The sequence below is a fragment of the Oryctolagus cuniculus genome, chromosome 3 (assembly GCF_051225735.1).
Source record: "Oryctolagus cuniculus isolate XC-2025 breed Fujian yellow rabbit chromosome 3, ASM5122573v1, whole genome shotgun sequence".
Classification (NCBI taxonomy): Eukaryota; Metazoa; Chordata; class Mammalia; order Lagomorpha; family Leporidae; genus Oryctolagus; species Oryctolagus cuniculus.
In genome coordinates, this window is record NC_142869.1 from 115,450,050 (window position 1) to 115,470,545 (window position 20,496).

The 20,496-nt window shown below is 42.5% G+C and overlaps 1 pseudogene; it reads left to right on the top strand.

The window, feature by feature from the left end:
* The first annotated feature begins 13,298 nt into the window (after positions 1-13,298).
* On the top strand, positions 13,299-13,390 carry LOC127491937 (U2 spliceosomal RNA; annotated as a pseudogene).
* Positions 13,391-20,496: the final 7,106 nt, after the last annotated feature.

Sequence of the window (20,496 nt, forward strand, 5' to 3'; positions counted from 1 at the left end):
TTAAAATCATCTAGTCACTCCAGATCTTACTATAAAGAAAATTTTTCAAAATTTTTTATGGTTCACAAATCTCTTCTCAGTCTACCCCCTGCCCGAGGCTCAGGAACTCCCTGCCTGTCCAGTAATACTGGCTTTCTCGTGGTTCTTCAGTTCATCTACCTTGGTGCCTTCTGGAAGCTTCCCTCTGGGTAGAAATGAAGGATGACCTTGGGCAATTCCATCAGAAAGGACACCGTTCTCTCCTCAGTTAACAGACGCTTTCTCCCAGAGTGCTGTGTACTTTCCTTTTTGATACAGAGCAAAGTTTCAAATTTACATTTTATAGTCCTTCAGTGTTTGCAGGGATTCATGAATACCAAAATCCATGGATGCTCCAGTCTCTTAATAAAATGGCATGGTACTTACATACAATCTACTCACAGTCTCCTGTACACTTTAAATCACCCCTAGATTACTTTTTATATTTAATATTATGTACAAGCTATGTCAATAGTTATAGTACTGTTATTTAGGAAATAATGACAAGAAACAAAAGTCTTATGAGTTCAGTACAAATGCAACTTTCTCCCTTAATACTTTCAATCTGCAGTTGGTTGAATCATGGATCAGAACCCACAGACACAGAAAACCAGTTCTATTTACATGCATGTCAAACTGATGTCTGTGTACTAAACTTTAAGCCCGCTAAAGGCAAGAACCATATTTGTCTGATTCATTTCTCTCTCCTCAGCTCCTTGCCACGCACACTGTAATTGCAGGCTTGCCAAACATTTGGTCAGTGGAAGAATTTAATCAACAGTTTTGCAGAGCACCAGTTTCCCTGAAAAATCTCCAAAGGCCCTGGTTGGGGCCAGAAGGAGGCAGAGCAGGTGGATGGCGGTGGCATAGGGGGGAGGCTCTACACCCAGTTTGCCAAAGAAGTCTGATTTAGATGCTGTGTCTTCTGCAGATGGGTCTCTTTTGAAAATAAGCATTGCATTTGTATAATATGCAACATTAAGGTTAAAAAGCAGCAATATGAAGCAAACGGTGTTGATTATGAAGTTTAGCATGAGGGACTTTGGGAAGTGACAAAACAGCTTTGCACCTTGATATGGAGGTGGAGGTTACACCAATGTGTGTGTGTTTGTCAAAACTCATAGAAATGAACTGAATTTTACAGAATATAATTTTTAAGTCAATAAAAGTAGGAAAGTCTTGATTACGTTGTTTCCAGATTCATAGCATTGAAGGAATTGCCTATCATGACCCTCCAAAAAACCGTATGCCATGACCAAACACACACACACACACACACACACACAGAGCTTAGGAGCCTGGAATTAGATTTTCCATGCATGTCCAAATGCAGTGCTAGCAGGAACAAGAGACATGCAGCCGTTTTCCCAATGAATAAATCAAACAATTATTTCCAACCTACTTCAATATACCAACTGTTAGAGTAGATAAAATTGCCCACTGAGGGAATGATTTACTTTATTAAATGAGCTACAACCAAATATTTTAAATCACATATTATATTCCATAACATATAAATTTTAAAATATTGCTTTTTCATTCACATTTAAGTAGCAGCCTTTTTGGAACTTCTTCACAGGTGGATAACAACAGAATGTCTGTTGTAACAAAGCCTGGCTTTGAGCCAAATACAACAGAACACATTTCTTCAAAACATATCATCTTTAGCTTTTTAATAGTTATTTAAGGTACAGCATTTTATGAGTCCATGTGGTGTCATCATTGGGATAATATTTGTTAGTCTTGTAGTTGCATTCATGATCTCCAAGGGCTTCTCCACTGTATCACTACTGATATTTAGACTGGAGAATTCTTTGTTGCAGGGCTGTTCTGTGCATTATAAGATGCTTAGCAGCACCCCTGAGCTCTACCACTGCACTGCCTACCTCCGTCATGACAATCAAAAATATCTCCAGAAATTTCCAAGTTGTCTCCCAAGAGAGCAAAATTGCCCACCCATAAGAGCAAATGACATAAATTTCTGACTGTATTCCTACATGGCTTGATTTCTAAATTATTTATTTATAATAACACCAATACTTAGAATTGTGACATCAGATACACAGAAATTGCTATTAAAATTTTGTAACACTCTACTTTCTTTTTTTTGTCTTTTACTGATTCTACTATTTGATTCTACAGTGTATTCAAAAAAACCTAAATGAAAGATCTCCACAAGTGAGATCCCAGTGGAAAGAACAGGTCATCAAAGAAGGAGGTACCTTTCTCTGAAGGGAGGAGAGAACTTCCACTTTGACCATGGCTTGTCTAAATATGATCAGAGTCGGTGAACTCAGGGGGCTTCCATAGCCTTGGCAGCTCATGACAAGAGCCTAGGGTGATTACTGATGCCATAAACAAGAGTGTCAATTTGCTAAGTCAACAACAGGAGTCACTGTGCACTTACTCCTTATGTAGGATCTCTGTCTTTAGTGTGCTGTACATTGAGATTTAATGCTATAACTAGTACTCAAACAGTATTTTTCACTTTATGTTACTGTGTGGGAGCAAACTGTTGAAATCTTTACTTAATGTATGCTAAACTGATCTTCTGTATATAAAGAGAATGGAAAATGAATCTTGATGTGAATGGAATAGGAGAGGGAGTGGGAAAGGGGAGGGTTGCGGGTGGGAGGGACATTATGGGGGGGAAGCCATTGTAATCCATAAGCTGTACTTTGGAAATTTATATTCACTAAATAAAAGTTTAAAAAAAGAATAAAAAAAGCAGACTCAAAGTAGTTTCAAACTTATGTGTGTTCCCCAAACAGCAATTTACTTGGTTTCCTATGTAAGAATTAAAACACAGCTCCTCATTGCCAGGTGGAGTTCTGGACAAAGTCTTCCCCCTCACAAATAGAAACATTTTCCATATCTCCCTATAAGACAACCAATGGGTTTCTACTTCAGTCATTTCTGTTCAGGGCTACAGCTCTTCATTGATCCTTCTGCTGCAAAGACATGGTTTTCTAATGTGGCTTCATTCCAGGCCTTCTCAGTGGCCTCTTACAAAATATGGCTCAGAAGGAGCCCCATGAAAGTCTATTCAAGCCAGGGAGAAGGAAGCTCTGATCATTAGCACTCTAGATGCTTTGCAGGCTAGAACTGGTCAACTTTTTAAATAGATATGTCACGGCATTTTACAACACTGAGCTTAGAGATTGTAAAAATTCACATAAATAACAATTTCATCTTTCAAGAAGAAATTAAATAGTAGTGGTACATGCTGCTCTGAACCCAATTTCACCCAAGAAGAAGCAATGTTTTTAGTGAAATGAAAAGGTCACAGGAAAAAGTGACCAAATGATATCTAGAGAGCCTCTTCTGTAAACAGAGAGACAGAGATACAAAGATAAGAAGAGATTGTAAGAGAGAGCAAGCGATTAGGAAATGAAGGAAAAACAGCCCTGCATGTTATTACTTTTTTAGCATAGTCTTATGCAAGTTTTACCCAGTGGTACACTGTAGCTCTCAGTTCTTTACCTGACTATAGAAATCCAAACCTGCTTCACCAGTTTTTGAAGAAAAGTCACATTGTTGTGAGAATCAGATGCAATAATGTTCAGTACCATTCTATTACAGAATGAGAAAAAAATAAAGCTTGACAAGCCACTAAAGCTTAGGGAAATGAATATCCAAGGTTTGTGTTCCCTAATATTTTACCCCGGCATTATATGATTTGACATTAAAGGTCACCTCATAAGAGGATTAATAACACACAGGAGAAAGTACAGGAAAAGTACATTCTGTAATGATGCTCATCTCTAAAGTGAGTCATGTTGAGTGCCTTAAAAATTCTCCATGGCCTTCCAATTCTCATTGCCCAGAAACATTATAGTACCTAATAATTGTGAATTAACTACGATCTGTGTTAGTCAACTTTTCATTCCTTTAAACAAAATACCTGAGAGGAGCAACTTAGTAAGGAAAAAGTTTGACTTTAGCTTACACTTTGAAGGTTCACAGTCCAAGATCAGTAGTCACATTAGTCTGGCATCTCGTGGAAGGTGGCAGGGGAAGAATGGGTGTGAACAATGAACACATGATAAGCCAGGAAGCAGATAGATACACAGACAGAGAACTCTCTACTAATATAACTAACGTTCTCATGAGAACTACCTTCAAAGGGCACATCCATCGTGACCCAAACACTGCCCACTAGGCCCGCTTCCCAGACGCCATAATTAGATAAAGTCCTCACCCTTAACCCATCAATTCATTAACTTTTAACATAAGACTTTGGGGTTAAAATCTCTACATGAGCCTGGGGATCCAGATCCTGTCAAACTATCACAGAACACTTGGTAAGGATACTTTGGGAGGTTGTTCCTAGTCTTGGCAACACTGAGAAAGTAGGCCATCTATGTTTTGAGGACCTTGCCTCCCAACAACTGATATCTCCTCTTCATGAAGCTGCCAGTGTCCTCCAGTTGTTTTCCCCAAGTGATGCAAAGGGGAAAAGGCTTCAGCAATCTGCCTTGACTTCTGTAAATTGCCAGCCTCCTCTACCCTTAAATAGTCACCTGATGGGTGGTCCAGTTCCCCTAGCACAAACATCTGGTCGATTGGCTGTGTTTGGTCTTACTTTATTTAAAAAAAAAATTTTGTTCCTCCACATTTGCCAGTCTCTGAAGTTAGAATCCGAGGCAGCATGAGGTGGCGGGGCCTCATTGAGTCAGGATCCTGGCTCAGTGGATTGGAAAGTTTTGCCCCCGCAAGAAGGATGATATTTCATAGTCATGTCTTGTTTAAGTTCTGTTGTCACCCAGTGTCCTGAAACTCATACTAAATTCCATGTATTTTTGTTATGAATATTCTGGAAAAAATGAAGACAATGTGAAAGAGTAAAAGGTTTTAATAGCCAAAAAAGAAAGTCATATCAGTGCCAGCCAGCATCAGGTGTACCCTGGTTCATAAGCAGGTCCATTTCCGATACCTTTCCTCAACGGAATGACTAATAAAGGCATTTAGACAGAAAGGTAGCCCTATAAAGTAGATTATTTTTACAACGCCCTCCACTTTATTTCAGATAGTGACCCTTTGCTGTGTGGCCAGGAAGCCCAGCGCAAGGGGGTTTGTCTGCTTTCATTTTGGCTTTGGTTGTAGACTTTCTCTCTCTCTTGTGCTCTCTCTCCAACTCACAGCCCTTAAGTTTAAGTATTCTATCACCTGTTATTTCTTCAAGTCTTCAAATTATCGACCTGCTCACCTGAACCTGTAGATAAGCCTAATTCTCACCTGTGCTGCAGCAGACAAAGGGCAGAGGCTTAGAACCAACTAATCTGGCCATCAGAGTTTTAATTTCCTCTACCAAGCAGAAGAGAAAAAATGAAACAGTGAGAAATACTCATGCAGCCCATAAACAGCCACCCTTCCTGCTCCTGAGCTGAGATCCAATACCAATTTAGTCTTATCTGTCTAGCAAATCATTATTTGAAGACTTGAAAAGGTCAAGAGAGTTCCTGGTCGCACTTCTTAGACTTTCATCTTCAGCACAAAGAGGGGGAGGAATCTGACAAGCATGGGGCTAATTTGGTTCACTCAGGCACCCACAGGGAAAATATTCAGATTGTCTCTACACGGATCAAAAGGAATCCATAATTCATGGCACACTCTGTCCCTGTCTGGGCTGGTAAAACATCAGCCTTCAAGATAAAATAGGGTTGGTGAGTTCTGGATGGAGGGGAATATAAAATGTGAAAAATCAGCTGGGCCACTTATTCAATCATACTAACAACAGTTCTTGAGCACCTACTGTGTACTAAGCATTGTAAGCCCCTGTCCTTTAGGGCTGTACAGCCTGGGGAGAATCAGATAAATAGAACAAGGTTTGTAGAACTGACTGAGCTTTAAAGTAGTATGAGTGAGCCTGATAAAACAGAGAAGAAATGTGGCAATGGAAGGGATATACCAATATGCATATAGGGTATTGCATGGGGAAAAACAATGAATTATGAAGGGGCAGACATCCAGAAAACCTCTCTCAGCTGGTGTAGGAGGAAGAACAGCACATCATGGAGAGATCCATGGCAAGAAGTGTACTACATAAACTTTGACCATAAACACCAAGCACTGATTGGGTATTCCAAGAAGTAGGTAGCTCCTAACCACGCAAAGCTTAAGGTACAAGTTTCAAAGTTAATAGATACAGAGAAATCTAGATTCATTCAGGGTCCATTGTGTGGTGCTAACCCTAACACCAAAAGTAGAGCTCAATGCAGACCAGTAAAACAAGAGATGAACATCAGGAGCACCAACACTGGGCCTTGAAGATTAAAGGAGAGATAAAGAAGAGAGGGCAAGCATGACAGAGAGTACAGCATGAGAAAGACAATTGACAAATACCTGTTCCACTACGATGAATGGCTTGGGTTGGGCAACAGTAGACATTGGTGCTACAGAGGCCTTGACTGACTGACCATAGGGATTACTACACAAATTAAGTGTCTCTTATTCAAAATACTAGAGAACAGAATTTTTTTCAGATTTTTGAATCTTTGCATATACATAATGAATTGTTTTGGTAATACAGCCCATGTCCAAACACAAAATTCATTTATGCTTTCTATGTACCATATGCACAGAGATTGAAGGTAATTTGACCCAATATCTTTACTGTACCTGCAGTTTGGCTGTGGCCCATCACATGAGGCCACGTGGGATGTTTTCAGATTGTGGAGCATTTTGGATGTCAGATTTTTGGGTTATGCATGTTCAACCTGTAGAATCAGATTTAGACTTCTGTGTTCCCAACTAGATAGTGAGAAGTTTTGAAATCTTTTCCATCTCCTTCCTTCCCCATCTGACCCAGAGATGTTCTATCTTCCTTCTTTTCATGTCCCAGGAAAACACTTCTTGGATGGGGAATATCCTCCTCTGCTTGTCCCTTTGCATGGGCTGGTGACAGACTCTGAGATGAAAGGCAAACTTAGAAGGAAGATGAGGCTCCTCACCCTCCTTTTTTAGATGAGGAGGCAGAGGTCCCAAAAGAAATGCTAACTAGTGTGGGGAGCAACTCGGACTAGACTAAGTTACTGGAATTAAGACTTATTCTATGCATCTGCATCTGCTCTCCCACAATATGGCGCTGGGAGAGGAGTAAACAGCTTCTACGCAGCTGTCTCTCACCAACTTGAGTGATGACCTGCAGGAGCTGATCCTGCTCCTGATTGGAGGAGAGCAGCGTACTCGGCCTGTGGGTAGCAGAGATGGGATTGGTGGAAGAGGACTACAAAGGAGGAGAGAGACAACATGCACCAGGAACACCTGAGGAACATCTGAGCAGCCCCCGAGAGAGCTGGCTGGCGGTGTGCCACTCCCCTGCAGAAGTGGGGAAAGTGGCAGGGGGGGCCCGCCCCGCCCTTCCACGGAGGTGGAAGGGTTGGCAGCCAACCCGGGAAGAACCAGCAGCAAACCCGGGAAGGGCCGAGCAGACAAAAGAACAGCGCAGGGTCCTGTGTCGTTCCTCCACAAAGAGGTGGAGCGACAAACCAGGCCGGTAGATGCATCTAACCCCAGTAGATGGGGCATTGATGAAAGCATGGCGAGGGCACAGAGTTGGCATGAGACAGCAGGTGTGTAAAGGAAGAGAAGCACAGGGCTTGTGTCTGAGCTTTAGAAGAAAACACAAGCAAGAGAAAAAGAGTGAGTTAGCTAGAAAGATGAGGGCTGTCTTTATCAATCATGTTTGTTTATTTTTTGTGTCTTGTGATATTCTGACATCTGAAAAACCTTGCTGGCTGGGGAAAGACAGCCTTTCCCAGGGCTAGTCAATTCTTTTTTTTTTTTTAACTTTTATTTAATGAATATAAATTTCCAAAGTACAGCTTATGGATTACAATGGCTCCCCGCCATAACTTCCCTCCTACTCAAACCCTCCCATCTCCCATACCCTCTCCCATTCCATTCACATCAAGATTCATTTTCAATTCTCTTTATTTACAAAAGATCAATTTAGTATAAATTAAGTAAAGATTTCAACAGTTTGCACCCACACGGAAAGACAAAGTGTAAAATACTGTTTGAGTACTAGTTATAACATTAATTCACATTGTACAACACACTAAAGACAGAGATCCTACATAAGGAGTAAGTGCACAGTGACTCCTGTTGTTGACTTAGCAAATTGACACTCTTGTTTATGGCATCAGTAATCACCCTAGGCTCTTGTCATGAGCTGCCAAGGCTATGGAAGCCCCCTGAGTTCACCAACTCTGATCATATTTAGACAAGGTCGTAGGCAAAGTGGAAGTTCTCTCCTCCCTTCAGAGAAAGGTACCTCCTTCTTTGATGACCTGTTCTTTCCACTGGGATCTCACTCGCAGAGATCTTTCATTTAGGTTTTGTTTGTTTGTTTTTGTTTTTGTTTGTTTGTTTGTTTTTTGCCAGAGTGTCTTGGCTTTCCATGCCTGAAATACTCTCATGAGCTTTTCAGCCAGATCCGCGTGCCTTAAGGGCTGATTCTGAGGCCAGAGTGCTCTTTAGGACATCTGCCATTCTATGGGTCTGCTGTGTATCTCGCTTCCCATGTTAGATCATTCTCTCCCTTTTTTATTCTATCAGCTAGTATTTGCAGACACTAGTCTTGTTTATGTGCTCCCTTTGGCTCATAGTCCTGTCATTATGATCAGTTGTGAACAGAAACTGATCACCGGGACTAGTGAGATGGCATTGGTACATGCCACCTTGATGGGATTGAATTGGAATCCCCTGGTATGTTTCTAACTCTACCGTTTGAGGTAAGTCAGCTTGAGCAGGGCTAGTCAATTCTTAGAGATAACAAAGTGCTTGGCCAGGCACAGTGGTCCTCATTTGCAAACTAACCCAACTCCATATTGCCATGGGTTGAGCATGATTTGTCCCTACCCAAACACTCATTTTGAGGCTTAATTCTTCAGTGTAGCAATGTTGAGAGGTGGGAAGTGTTTGGGTTATGGTGGAAGAGCCTTCATAAGTGGACTGAGTGGGAATGAGTGAATTCTTGCTCTCTCAGGACTGGAATAAATACGAGAGTTTTTTGCAAATCAGGTCACCTGAGTTCCCTCCCTCTTTTGCATGTGCCCATTTCTCTTCCACTTCTAATGTGAGCTGAAGCAACACACGGTCCTCAGTAGAAGCTAAACAGATGCGGCCACCCAATATTGAAGTTTAAGTCTCCTATATAAAGCTGTAAATTACCCAGTTGCTGTTGTTCTATTATAGCAACAAAAAAACAGAATAAGATACAGTTTCTTCATCTGACTCATACAGTCTAGAAAGCATTATTTTTCTGCCCTAGTCAACCCAGGACTGTGTACCAGACAGAGAGAGACAGCTGCTATGATGCAAATCCTGCCAGGTTTATTCACATAGCAGGTCCTAAGCATTCACTCAGCCCTACCTTGCCTTTTCCACAGAAACTCCCATGGAGGCTCTGGGCTGCAATTCACCCTCATTCCTGCTTTTGCTCCCTGACCAAACCTAGTGCTTTTCCATGTGGTCCTAGAGAGCATGGTAAGCCCATTTCCTCAGGAAATGGAAGCATTAAAATCTCTTCTTTTAGTAGCATTGGCCTCCCTCATTGGCCATGATTCAGACACCATTATAACTTAGGACATAGGCACAGATCATGGCCTTAGTTAACATCTAATCTTGAAATTGAAATTTACCTCCAGAGCATCCTCTGTGGTACAAGATTACAGGTGATCTCTTAAACCTGCTCAGCTCATCTCAAACAAAAAGAAACAGTTTTCTTATTTCCTGAGACTTATAATATATTCCTAATCCATGTATAGGCCTTCAAATAACAAGAAGTCATGGAGCATCTAAAAGATCAGATCACTTGTTTAAAAACTTAAGAAAGTTTACAAGACCCAAAAGGGTAAGAAGTTGAACAAGGAGTGATTTTCTGTTATTTACTTGACACAATAAATATACCTCTGTGGAATAACTTCAGCTTCAAAGAAACAAAATGTGATAAATGATAGTGAATTGTGTCTGTTGTCAGAAATACAAAGATAAATGAATGTACTTAACCTAATTCTGAAAGCAAGAATGTAGTTTCAAATAGTTATGAAGTGAGTGGGATTATAGGCACTTAGGGAAGGTACAGCCTTGGAAAAAGGGGACTCTGTTCTTTATCCAGAAGTAAGGCAGAGAGTGGCTGACTGTACAGATATACCACTAAGTGGCATGGTGGACCACCAATGGTCTTCCTTTCTCCCTTACAAAATGAAACTCTGACATTATAGTTGAGCATATGGCTGCCCAATGTGGACTGCATTGTTCAGACTTGGTAAAGCCACAGGACTACCTCTGGAATGAAATACAAGGAGTATTGTATGTGACTTCAAGTATGTGTCCTGAAACAGAAGGATGTGCTTGTGTTCTCCTGTTGCTGCACCCAGCTACCTAGAATGTGAACCTGTTATCTGGATCTCAATCAACCACAATAAATGGTCAGTAAAGACCACACCCAAGATGCAGGAAAGCATTGAATTGGAAGGTGTCTGCAGTCCTGAGAATCATAGAGCTGACGTACAGCCCTGAACATCCCACTTTCTAACTACATGGAAGAGAAAAATAGACTTTATCCTGCTTGAGCTACTTCCATCTTGGGGGATTTTTTTTTTTTTGACAGGCAGAGTGGACAGTGAGAGACAGAGAGAAAGGTCTTCCTTTGCCGTTGGTTCACCCTCCAATGGCCGCCGCGGCTGGCGCACTGTGCTGATCCGATGGTGTGGGGAGCAAACCGGACTAGACTGAGTTACTGGAATTAAGACTTATTCTATGCATCTGCTCTCCCACAATATGGCGCTGGGAGAGAAGTAAACAGCTTCCGCACAGCTGCCTCCAGTTCAACTAATAAACTGTAGGACCTGCTCCTGATTGGAGGAGAGCAGCGTACTCGGCGTGTGGGCAGCCGAGTTAGGATTGGCGGAGGAGGACTATAAAGGAGGAGAGAGACGGCATGCACGGGGAACATCTATGGGGAACATCTAGCTGAAGGAACACCTGTGCAGCCCCCGAGAAGAGCCGGCCGGCGGTGTGCCGCTCCCCTGCGGAAGTGGGGAATGTGGCCAGGAGGAACTGCCCTTCCACGGAGGTGGAAGGGACAGTAGCCAACCCGGGAAGAACCAGCAGCAAACCCGGGGAGGGCCGAGCAGACAGAAAGAACAGCGCAGGGTCCTGTGTCGTTCCTCCACGAAGAGGGGGAGCGACACGATGGCAGGAGCCAGGTACTTATCCTGGTCTCCCATGGGGTGCAGGGCCCATGCACTTGGGCCATCCTCCATTGTACTCCCGGGCCATAGCAGAGAGCTGGCCTGGAAGAGGAGCAACCAGGACAGAATCTGGCGCCCCGACCAGGACTAGAACCCGGTGTGCCGGCACCGCTAGGCGGAGGATTAGCCTGCTGAGCCGCGGCGCCGGCCTGGAGGATATTTCTTAACACAAGGATAAGAAAGTTAATTATTTGAGAGCACTCACCTAGAAAGACTGAAATCTTCGGAGCAAAGCAGAAGGTCAGATAACAAGCATGGAGAAAAGAATGAAGAATATATAAGACAAGAGCTTGAGTATGGCACAGTGAGTACCAGGGGGACATATCAGAGAAGCAGCAGACAAGATAGAACTAAAAGAGGCTCCTCCAAAAGAGAGAACCCAGTTGGGAAAAGAGAGCATGGATACTTTTTACACTCACAAAGTTTCATTTTAGTTTTCTATAGTGAGATACACTTGAAAATAGACACTGGAAAGAAATACTGGAAAAAGAATGCTGACACTGGGGAGATGGGTGTGGTTAGGAACCATCAAAGCAGTTACGAGAATAAGAAAAATGTGATTGCTGCTAAAGGTACAATAATAATAACTCACAACTGTGAGTTTTTGGATAAGAAATTTCAAACATAGAAGGAAAGAGAATGGGAGAAAAGCTAAGTTTCAGGGTTGTGATAGAGACAAAGTCAGATTTTGAGGAAAGAGGAAGATGAGGATCCCAGTAGCTGGTTGCTAAGGTCATGAGCTTTCCTTATAAAGCAGACATAAATATAAACCCAGATTTTTCATGAATTAGTTGGACTTCCTTGAGAGAGTAATTTAATTTTCCCAAACCTCTGTTTGCTTATCTGTAAAACAGGAATGAAAGTAACTATGTTGTAAGGCTAGTATAGTACCTAGCACATAATAATTGCTCACAGCTATTGTTACTAAGTGAAGAGTGTGTGTTTGGGGAAGAGAAGCCCAGAGGTTGAGATCTGAGGTAGTGGACATCAGGGAAAAGGAGAGGGCAAGAGCAGGTGAAGTCATGTAGACAGAAACACACCTGGAAATTGCACCCTCCTCCTCTGCTAAAGCATTTGGTTTTCAAACTGAGTTTTTTGTTTTTTGTTTTTGACAGGAAGAGTGGACAGTGAGAGAGAGAGAAAGAAAGAAAGGTCTTCCTTTTGCTGTTGGTTCACCCTCCAATGGCTGCCACGGCCGGCGCGCTGTGGCTGGCGCACCGTGCTGATCCGATGGCAGGAGGCAGGTGCTTCTCCTGGTCTCCCATGGGGAGCAGGGCCCAAGTACTTGGGCCATCCTCCACTGCACTCCCTGGCCACAGCAGAAAGCTGGCCTGGAAGAGGGGCAACTGGGACAGAATCTGGCGCCCCGACCGGGACTAGAACCTGGTGTGCCAGCGCCGCAAGGTGGAGGATTAGCCTACTGAGCCGCAGCGCCGGCCTCAAACTGGGTTCTTATGATTGCTCTTAAGTGGATTCCTTTGCAGGAAACGAAAGAGAAAATATATGGGTGGGACTCCTGCCCTTCTTGTTCACTTCAACCCAAGCAACTCTTTCTTTATAATTTCTTTTTTATTTTTTCTTTGACAGGCAGAGTTAGACAGTGAGAGAGAGAGAGACAGAGAGAAGGGTCTTCCTTCCATTGCTTCACCCCCCCCAAATGGCCTCTACGTCTGGTGCCCTGCGCAGATCCGAAGCCAGGAGGCAGGTGCTTCCTCCTGGTCTCCCATGTGGGTGCAGGGCCCAAGGACCTGGGCCATCCTCCACTGCCCTCCAGGGCCACAGCAGAGAGCTGGACTGGAAGAGGAGCAACTGGGACAGAACCAGCGCCCCAACCGGGACTAGAACCCAGAGTGCCGGCGCCACAGGCGGAGGATTAGCCCAGTGAGTCGTGGCGCCGGCCTCGTTATGATTTCATATTTTTATATTTTGGAGAGTCAGCGTAAAATTTCACCCAAACAGAGGATTCTAATGTTAGAAAAATAAGAAAATGGAAGAGAAAGAATAATAAATGGTAGCACTATTGCTTCTCAGCCTTTTGGCTAAGATCAAGTGTAGTATCTGTTCTTATCAGTTTAATAATAAATGGTAGCAATAATAACTTCTCACCCTCACAGAAAGCAATTCTCCCATTTAGGAATATTCATGCCCCAGAGAAGACCAGAAACACTCTTATGGATATGTCGGTCATGGTCCTAGCCAAAAACAATACACTCAAAAGAGAGGATTGAAGTCTATTTTCACGGGGTATAAACACAGTTAAGGGAAACCAAAAAGAGATAGCAGAGCAGGCCAAAGGGAGCCACAGCAAGTAGTGCTTATCACCTCTAGATACAAAGAGACAAGCAGAGGGACACACAGAGTCGTAGGCCTGACTTGGTGGCAAGCCAGGATTTCTGCCTTTCAAGAAATAAAAAACTCACTCCATTGACCATCAGGAGTTAACCAGGGGAATAACTTCTCTGGCTTCTCTCTTTCTCCCCTCCTCCCCTTCCTCTCCCAACTCCCAGTCTCTGTCCTCTCCCTCTCCCTCTCCCTCTCCTTCTCCCTCTCCCTCTCCCTCTCCCTCTCCCTTTCTCTCTGTTATCCCCTGCTTGTGCGGCCAGCTGTCCAAATCCAATAGAAACCAGATAATTAAATCAAGGCAGAATACAGAGGCCAGCCTTCCAGGACATGAGTAAAGTAGAAAAGACAGAAAGTGAATCTAGAGAGGCAAATAGGTACTGTCCATTAGAGTGGGTTTTTGTTTCCTCTGCTAAGAATCCACTCTCCTTCACTGCCCACATGAATGTGCAGTGCTGGTCCTTTCCTTGAGGAATGTTCTATATCTGATGGTTGAGCAGGTAAATAGAAACAAGGACACTCAATGCTTCTCCTAATTTCCTGATTATCCGCTGTACTAGTTATCTATTTCTGTATAACAAATTACTTAAACTTAGTGATTTAAAACAACAAACGTTTATTATGCCTCAGTTTCTGGGAATGCAGAGTTTGGGAGCAGCATAGCTGGGTAGTTCTGATTCAGAACTACCATCAAGGTGGCATGGATCATTCACATGGCCAGTGGCAGGAGTCTGCAAGTCCTTGCCACAAGGAACTCTGTCCATATAGCTGATTGAGTGTCTTCCTGAAATATCAAGTGGTATGCCAGAGAGAGAGAGAGGGAGAGAGGGAGAGAGAGGGAGAGAGAAGGAGAGAGAGAAGAAGAGAAGAGAAGAGAAGAGAAGAGAAGAGAAGAGAAGAGAAGAGAAGAGAAGAGAAGAGAAGAGAAGAGAAGAGAAGAGAAGAGAAGAATAGGAGAAGGAGAAGAACATAGAACAAAGAAAAAGTCACAATAGCTTCAGGAACCAGTCTCTGAACTCATACACTACCACAGCTGCTCCTGCCTTACTATAATCTTTCTAAGCACGTCTAACCTACACCTGTCAGGGGTAGAAGAAGAAAATGATTAAGCTACAGCTCTTGAATGAAGACTTCATGGTTTGAATATAAGTTTGGTATCCCTCAAAGGCCCATATGTTAAAGCCTTGGTCCCCAAAATCTTATGCAATAATTCTAAGAAAATAGAAGCAATTCCAATCAAAGTATTTAGGGGTGAGGCCTTTGGGAAGTGACTAGAATGGATTAGGTTGTTAGGGGAAGCACAGGATCAACCTTTGGTGGCTCTATGAGAAATGCAGAGGACATGCACACTCCTTTGCCAAATGATGCTCTGTACTAGCAAGAACACATCATCAGAAGCCAAACTGATGGGTCCATCCAATGTTAAGACCATGACTCTCCAAAACTGTGAGCTGAAACACATCTTCCTTTACAAGCAACGTACTCCAGGTGTTTTGTTACCATGATGAAATCTAACTAATTCAGAAGAAGAATTAAAGAGTTTGTGGACTAGGGGTCAGCGCTGTGGCGCAGTGGGTTAATGCCCTGGCCTGAAGCACCAGCATCCCATATGGGCACCAGTTCTAGTCCCGGCTGCTCCACTTCCCATCCAGTTCTCTGCTGTGGCCTGGGAGAGCTGTAGAGGATGGCCGGAGTCCTTGGGCCCCTGAACCCGCAAGGGAGACCCAGAGGAAGCTCTTGGCTCCTGGCTTCAGATCAGTGCAGCTCTGGACATTGTAGCCAATTGGGGAGTGAACCAGCAATGGAAGACCTCTCTCTCTCTCTCTCTCTCTCTCTGCCTCTCATCTCTCTGTGTAACTCTTTCAAATAAATAAATAAATCTTTAAAAAAAAAGAAGAAGAATTTGTGGACTTACTTTTAAATCACCACCCACATCCACGTGTATCTGTCAGCTTTAAAATTTTGCTTCCTACTAAACCTGCCTGCTAGGAATGACACTGTGCATGCACCTTCTGCACTGATGGCAAGAGGCATAATTTCACCACAGCCCAGAATTCGCCTAATAAGACTCCACAAAGAAAAAATGAATCCAGACTCTAAAATGGAAAAAAATTACATATCTGATACACACACATATGTATAAAGATGGGTTTTCCTAAATGAAATATTTCTGTGAGTGAGATCTCAGTGGAAAGAATGGGCCATCAAAGAAGGCAGTACCTTTCTCTGAAGGGAGGAGAGAACTTCCACTTTGACTATGGCCTTGTCTAAACAAGGTCGGAGTTTGTGAACTCAAGAGGCTTCCATAGCCTTGGCAGCTCACGACAAGAACCTCGGGTGATTACTGACGTCATAAATAAGAGTGTCAATTGTTAAATCAACAACAGATCACTGTGCACCTGCTCCCCATGTAGGACCTCTATCCTTAATGTGTTGTACTACGAGAATTAACAGTAAAACTAGTACTCAAACAGTATTTTTCACTTTGTGTTTCGGTGTGGGTGCAGTCTGTTGAAATCTTTATTTAGTATATAGTAAGTTGATCTTCTGTGTATAAAGATAATTGAAAATGAATCGTGATAAAGAATGGGATGGGAGAGGGAGTGGGAGATGGGATGGTTGCAGGTGGGAGGGAGGTTATAGGGGAAAAGCTGCTATAATTCAAAAGGTGTACTTTGAAAATTTATATTTATTAAATAAAAGTTGAAAAAAAATTTTTGCAAAAACAAACAAAAAATGGGTTTTTAAAATTTTCCCCAAAAAAAAAACACTTTTATTTAAGGAATACAAACTTCATGCATTTCATAAGTACAACTTTAGGAATATAGTGATTCTTCTCACCATACCTGCTCTCCAACCCACACTCCCACCCCTCCTTCTCCTCTCTCTACCATTCCCAGTCCCATTCTCCACTAAGATTCATTTTCGATTAACTTTATACACAGAAGACCAACTATATACTAAGTGAAGAGTTCAACAATTTGCACACATGCAAAAAAAGATGGGTTTTAATTGTTCCTCCTCCATCTCAAACAACAGCATGGTAAGTATGATCTCTGAACAATAAAGAACAGTATGTTGAAAATGACTAAGAAGTCTGTACAACTTTTAAGTTGTGTGAGCACAACACAATGACTCCCAAAGGCTTGGGGTGATGTTTGTGTAACTGTTGTTGAAAGGTGTATTAGAGCACAAGAATAGTATGCCAGAAAGAAAACACAATACTTTAGAAATAAAATGTCAGGGGCTGGCGCCGTAGCTCAATAGGCTAATCCTCCACCTTGTGGTGCCCGGCACACCGGGTTCTAGTCCCGGTCAGGGTGCCAGATTCTGTCCCAGTTGCCCCTCTTCCAGGCCAGCTCTCTGCTATGGCCCGGGAGTGCAATGGAGGATGGCCCAAGTGCTTGGGCCCTGCTCCCCATAGGAGACCAGGATAAGCACCTGCTCCTGCCTTCAGATCAGCGCGGTGTGCCGGCCGCAGAGCGCCGGCCGTGGCAGCCATTGGAGGGTGAACCAATGGAAAAGGAAGACCTTTCTCTCTGTCTCTCTCTCTCACTGTCCACTCTGCCTGTAAAAAAAAAGAAAGAAAGAAAAGAAATAAAATGTCAGGGTATTTTGTAGAGTGGTGAGATTTATAGAGATTTTGATAAAGACTAAAATTTAAAATATTTACAAACAGAAACATATATGGTATTTGCTTTTAAATCTCATCTTATTTTCAGTTGCAACTAAAATGTTGATAAGATTCTCCAGCAGTAAGAAATTGATTCTCACACATTTACTTACAGCTTCTGGTGGTTTATGAGCTTCTGGTAAATACAATGTCTGTCTGTTCCTCAACTTTTACACATTCATTTGCCAGACTAAAATAATCACAGATTTCATTCTTCCCTTGTGGCAGATGTATAAAACAGAAGTCACACAAAAGTAACAATGAGATCTATACATTCATCAGTGTGTGTTTCCCTTCCATATGTTCACGGATTTCTTGGTATGGTACATAAACACTTAATGATCACATTCAGGTAGAATCCCAATTTTGCTGCTGGATGATCACATCTGAGTAACCTCGAAAGTTTATTTCCTCTAGTCTGCATCTAGGATAATAATCCTATGACAAACACCCCACCCTTTTTAAGCCCTTGTTAAAAACCTAAAAAGATATACTCCAGCCTCTTAAACCTTCTTTTTTAGCCATCTTCAGAATAAGATGATTATTTTTGGTAAAATTTTGTAAACTGTTTCCAGGAATGCCAATGTTCCCCCTTTCAGGTTTGCAAATGTTTGATAATGTGAATAGATGCTTCCTTATTTCCCAGTGTGGTCCATTTGCGTTTCTGCATTTCAGATTTTATTAGATAAAACTCACTGATATGTTGAAACATTCAGCTCTCATGCCAAGAATGTGGAGAAACTGGCTGACAATTCTCCAACACCAGACTCAAAAGTCCTAAGTGCTAACTTTATCATTCATCATGACTGCTTCTCAATGTCAGGAAAGTCATCTGACACCTCAATGTCTCCTTGTCTTTCATTACCACACAGAAATAGAAAGACCAATCTTTACTTTCTCTTTGACAGACATCTAAGCAAAGAGTTTAAAATAGGCCAAAATTAAGTGTCACAGAATTAACTACTTCTGTTTATGCACCTCCACCCCTCCCCACAGTCCACACTAATATACCTTTTTGAGGGGATGCCCTTGACTTACTGAAGAGTCAGTTCCTGAAATTTTATATCCCACACTTTTAGGGTAAACGATTAACCCCAACAGCTGACAGGCAAAGGAGCTTGGGAGCCTAACTCCCTTGCTTCCATGTGAGAAAACACAGAGGTAAAATTTACTTTTCAGAGTTCCTATATGGGATCATGGTGTAAATCTAGCCTGAACCCGCACCTGATCTTGGCTTCCTCCTGTTCCCTATCCTACTCCCTCATTCCCTCCCTGGTATCCCCTGGGAGCCCTTCTTAAATTAAGTAGTGTCACATAAATCCTTATCTCTGGGTCTTTTCCTAAGGAACCTGACCCAAGACACAGCCTAATTCAGAACAGGAATCACACTAATAATACTCTCCAAAGGAGCTGTATCTTGTAGGTACCATCAATAATTTCCACATTAAAACAAGGCTCTTTGCCCTTGATGTCTCAAAGGTGATAGTCGCAAAAATAATTTAGTGTCTGTTGAATCACTAAGGATTTTCTGAAAACTTCTTGTTCCTTGGCTGCTCATGAGTGCCAGTGGTGATCAGAAAGTGGAATTGAGAGAAGAGCAATCACTGGACATGTGTACCTACCAGGAAAGTGTTTTGCTACCATGACAAGCAATCTCCAATGTGAGTGGTTTACAAAAGAATGAATAAAATAAAATTTTATTCTGCAGGACAGCTCTCCAGGTGGCCTTGGGCCAAGCCAGTTCTATATCTTTTAAGCCTGTGGTTCTCAAGAATAATTCTACAATGTGCTGAGAAGGCAATACCCAAGGAAAGGCATCTGGCCAGAATGTCCCGGGCTCTGTTCTAGTTCCCTAAGGAAACAAGATGTTCTTCAACACTTCAGGCCAATGAGTCCTGGCACCACCTGGTATAAAACTCAGCGTAGGCTGCTTTCCAGACAAGTTCACCACCACACGGAAAAGGGCACACTAGACATGAAAGTTTCTGCCTTTAAGTGGCATGCATCACTTCTGCTCAGAGTTCATTGGCTAAGATAAGTCACATGGTCATTACTATCATAAGGCAATTGGGAAGTAAAATTTGTTACATACCTGGAAGAATGAGAACTAAAGTATTTGTGAACACTTATGATTGCCACAATCTCCTCCTAACATCAACCAGAGGACCTTGAGGAAAAAAAAAAAAAAAAAAAAAACTGTGACTCCTGAAAAGCAAGCCAGACACATTTCATGACTTTGAGCTACCAGAGTTTCTTTGAGACTTATTCATTCAATACCTATTAATATCTTCTCCAAACAAATGACTATGATTTGCCCTGGAGGCAGCATAACATCACAGCACTGGCTCTATGCTATGGAATTAGAAGATCTGGGTTCAAATAGCCCTATCCATCACTTACAGCAGTGCAAACACAAGAAAATCAGCTTTCTTACTTTCATTGCCTGAAAAAATGGAGACAATAACACAATATACTCTACAGAATTGAAAAGAGAATTAGAAGTGATAAAACACATTGGTGCCCAATAAGTATAAGCTATTATCTTTGTTATTGCTTAAAAGATGAGAGAGGACACCTGCCCTGGAGAAGCTTACTCTAAGTTCTAGGGTGTGGCTTTTCAACCCATTTGAGCTCAGTTCAAAAGACACTTCTTAATGTTCTGCTGTGTGTAGGATGCTGGACTGGACAGTGGGTGACAAGAATGAATAAGGCATAGACACTGCCCTTAAAGAATGGACAAGTAGGTGATAAGACAAAAGCACAGAAAATTTCAATACTCTCTGAGTGACAACACGGAGTTTATGGGAATGCAAAAGGGGACATTCAGCTAAACCAAGCATAAACAGGCAGCTTTTTGAAGGCAGCATTTTCCTGAGGCGCATTTCAAATGTGCAAAATCCGTTACCCTTTACCTCAAGGTTAGTCGGGAAGGCTTTCAAGTAGAACTCCCAGAATGCCTTGCTGTTGCTGTCAGTGCTTAGGGGGTGTTGCCTGATGGCAAGGGAAGTCCCTGCCGCCCTGCCCTCCTCCTCCTTGATTTGGTCTCTCAGATGGCCTATGCAAGAAGAACTGCCTGTCAAAACCCGAGGCAGATAGGCAAGGGGCCAACATCCACCTGAAGGCAGCCCTTGCCTGCTCTAATGAAATACTTGATTCTCCCCCACAAAGCAAATTGCAAGGTACAGATGAAATGTCTGAAAACAG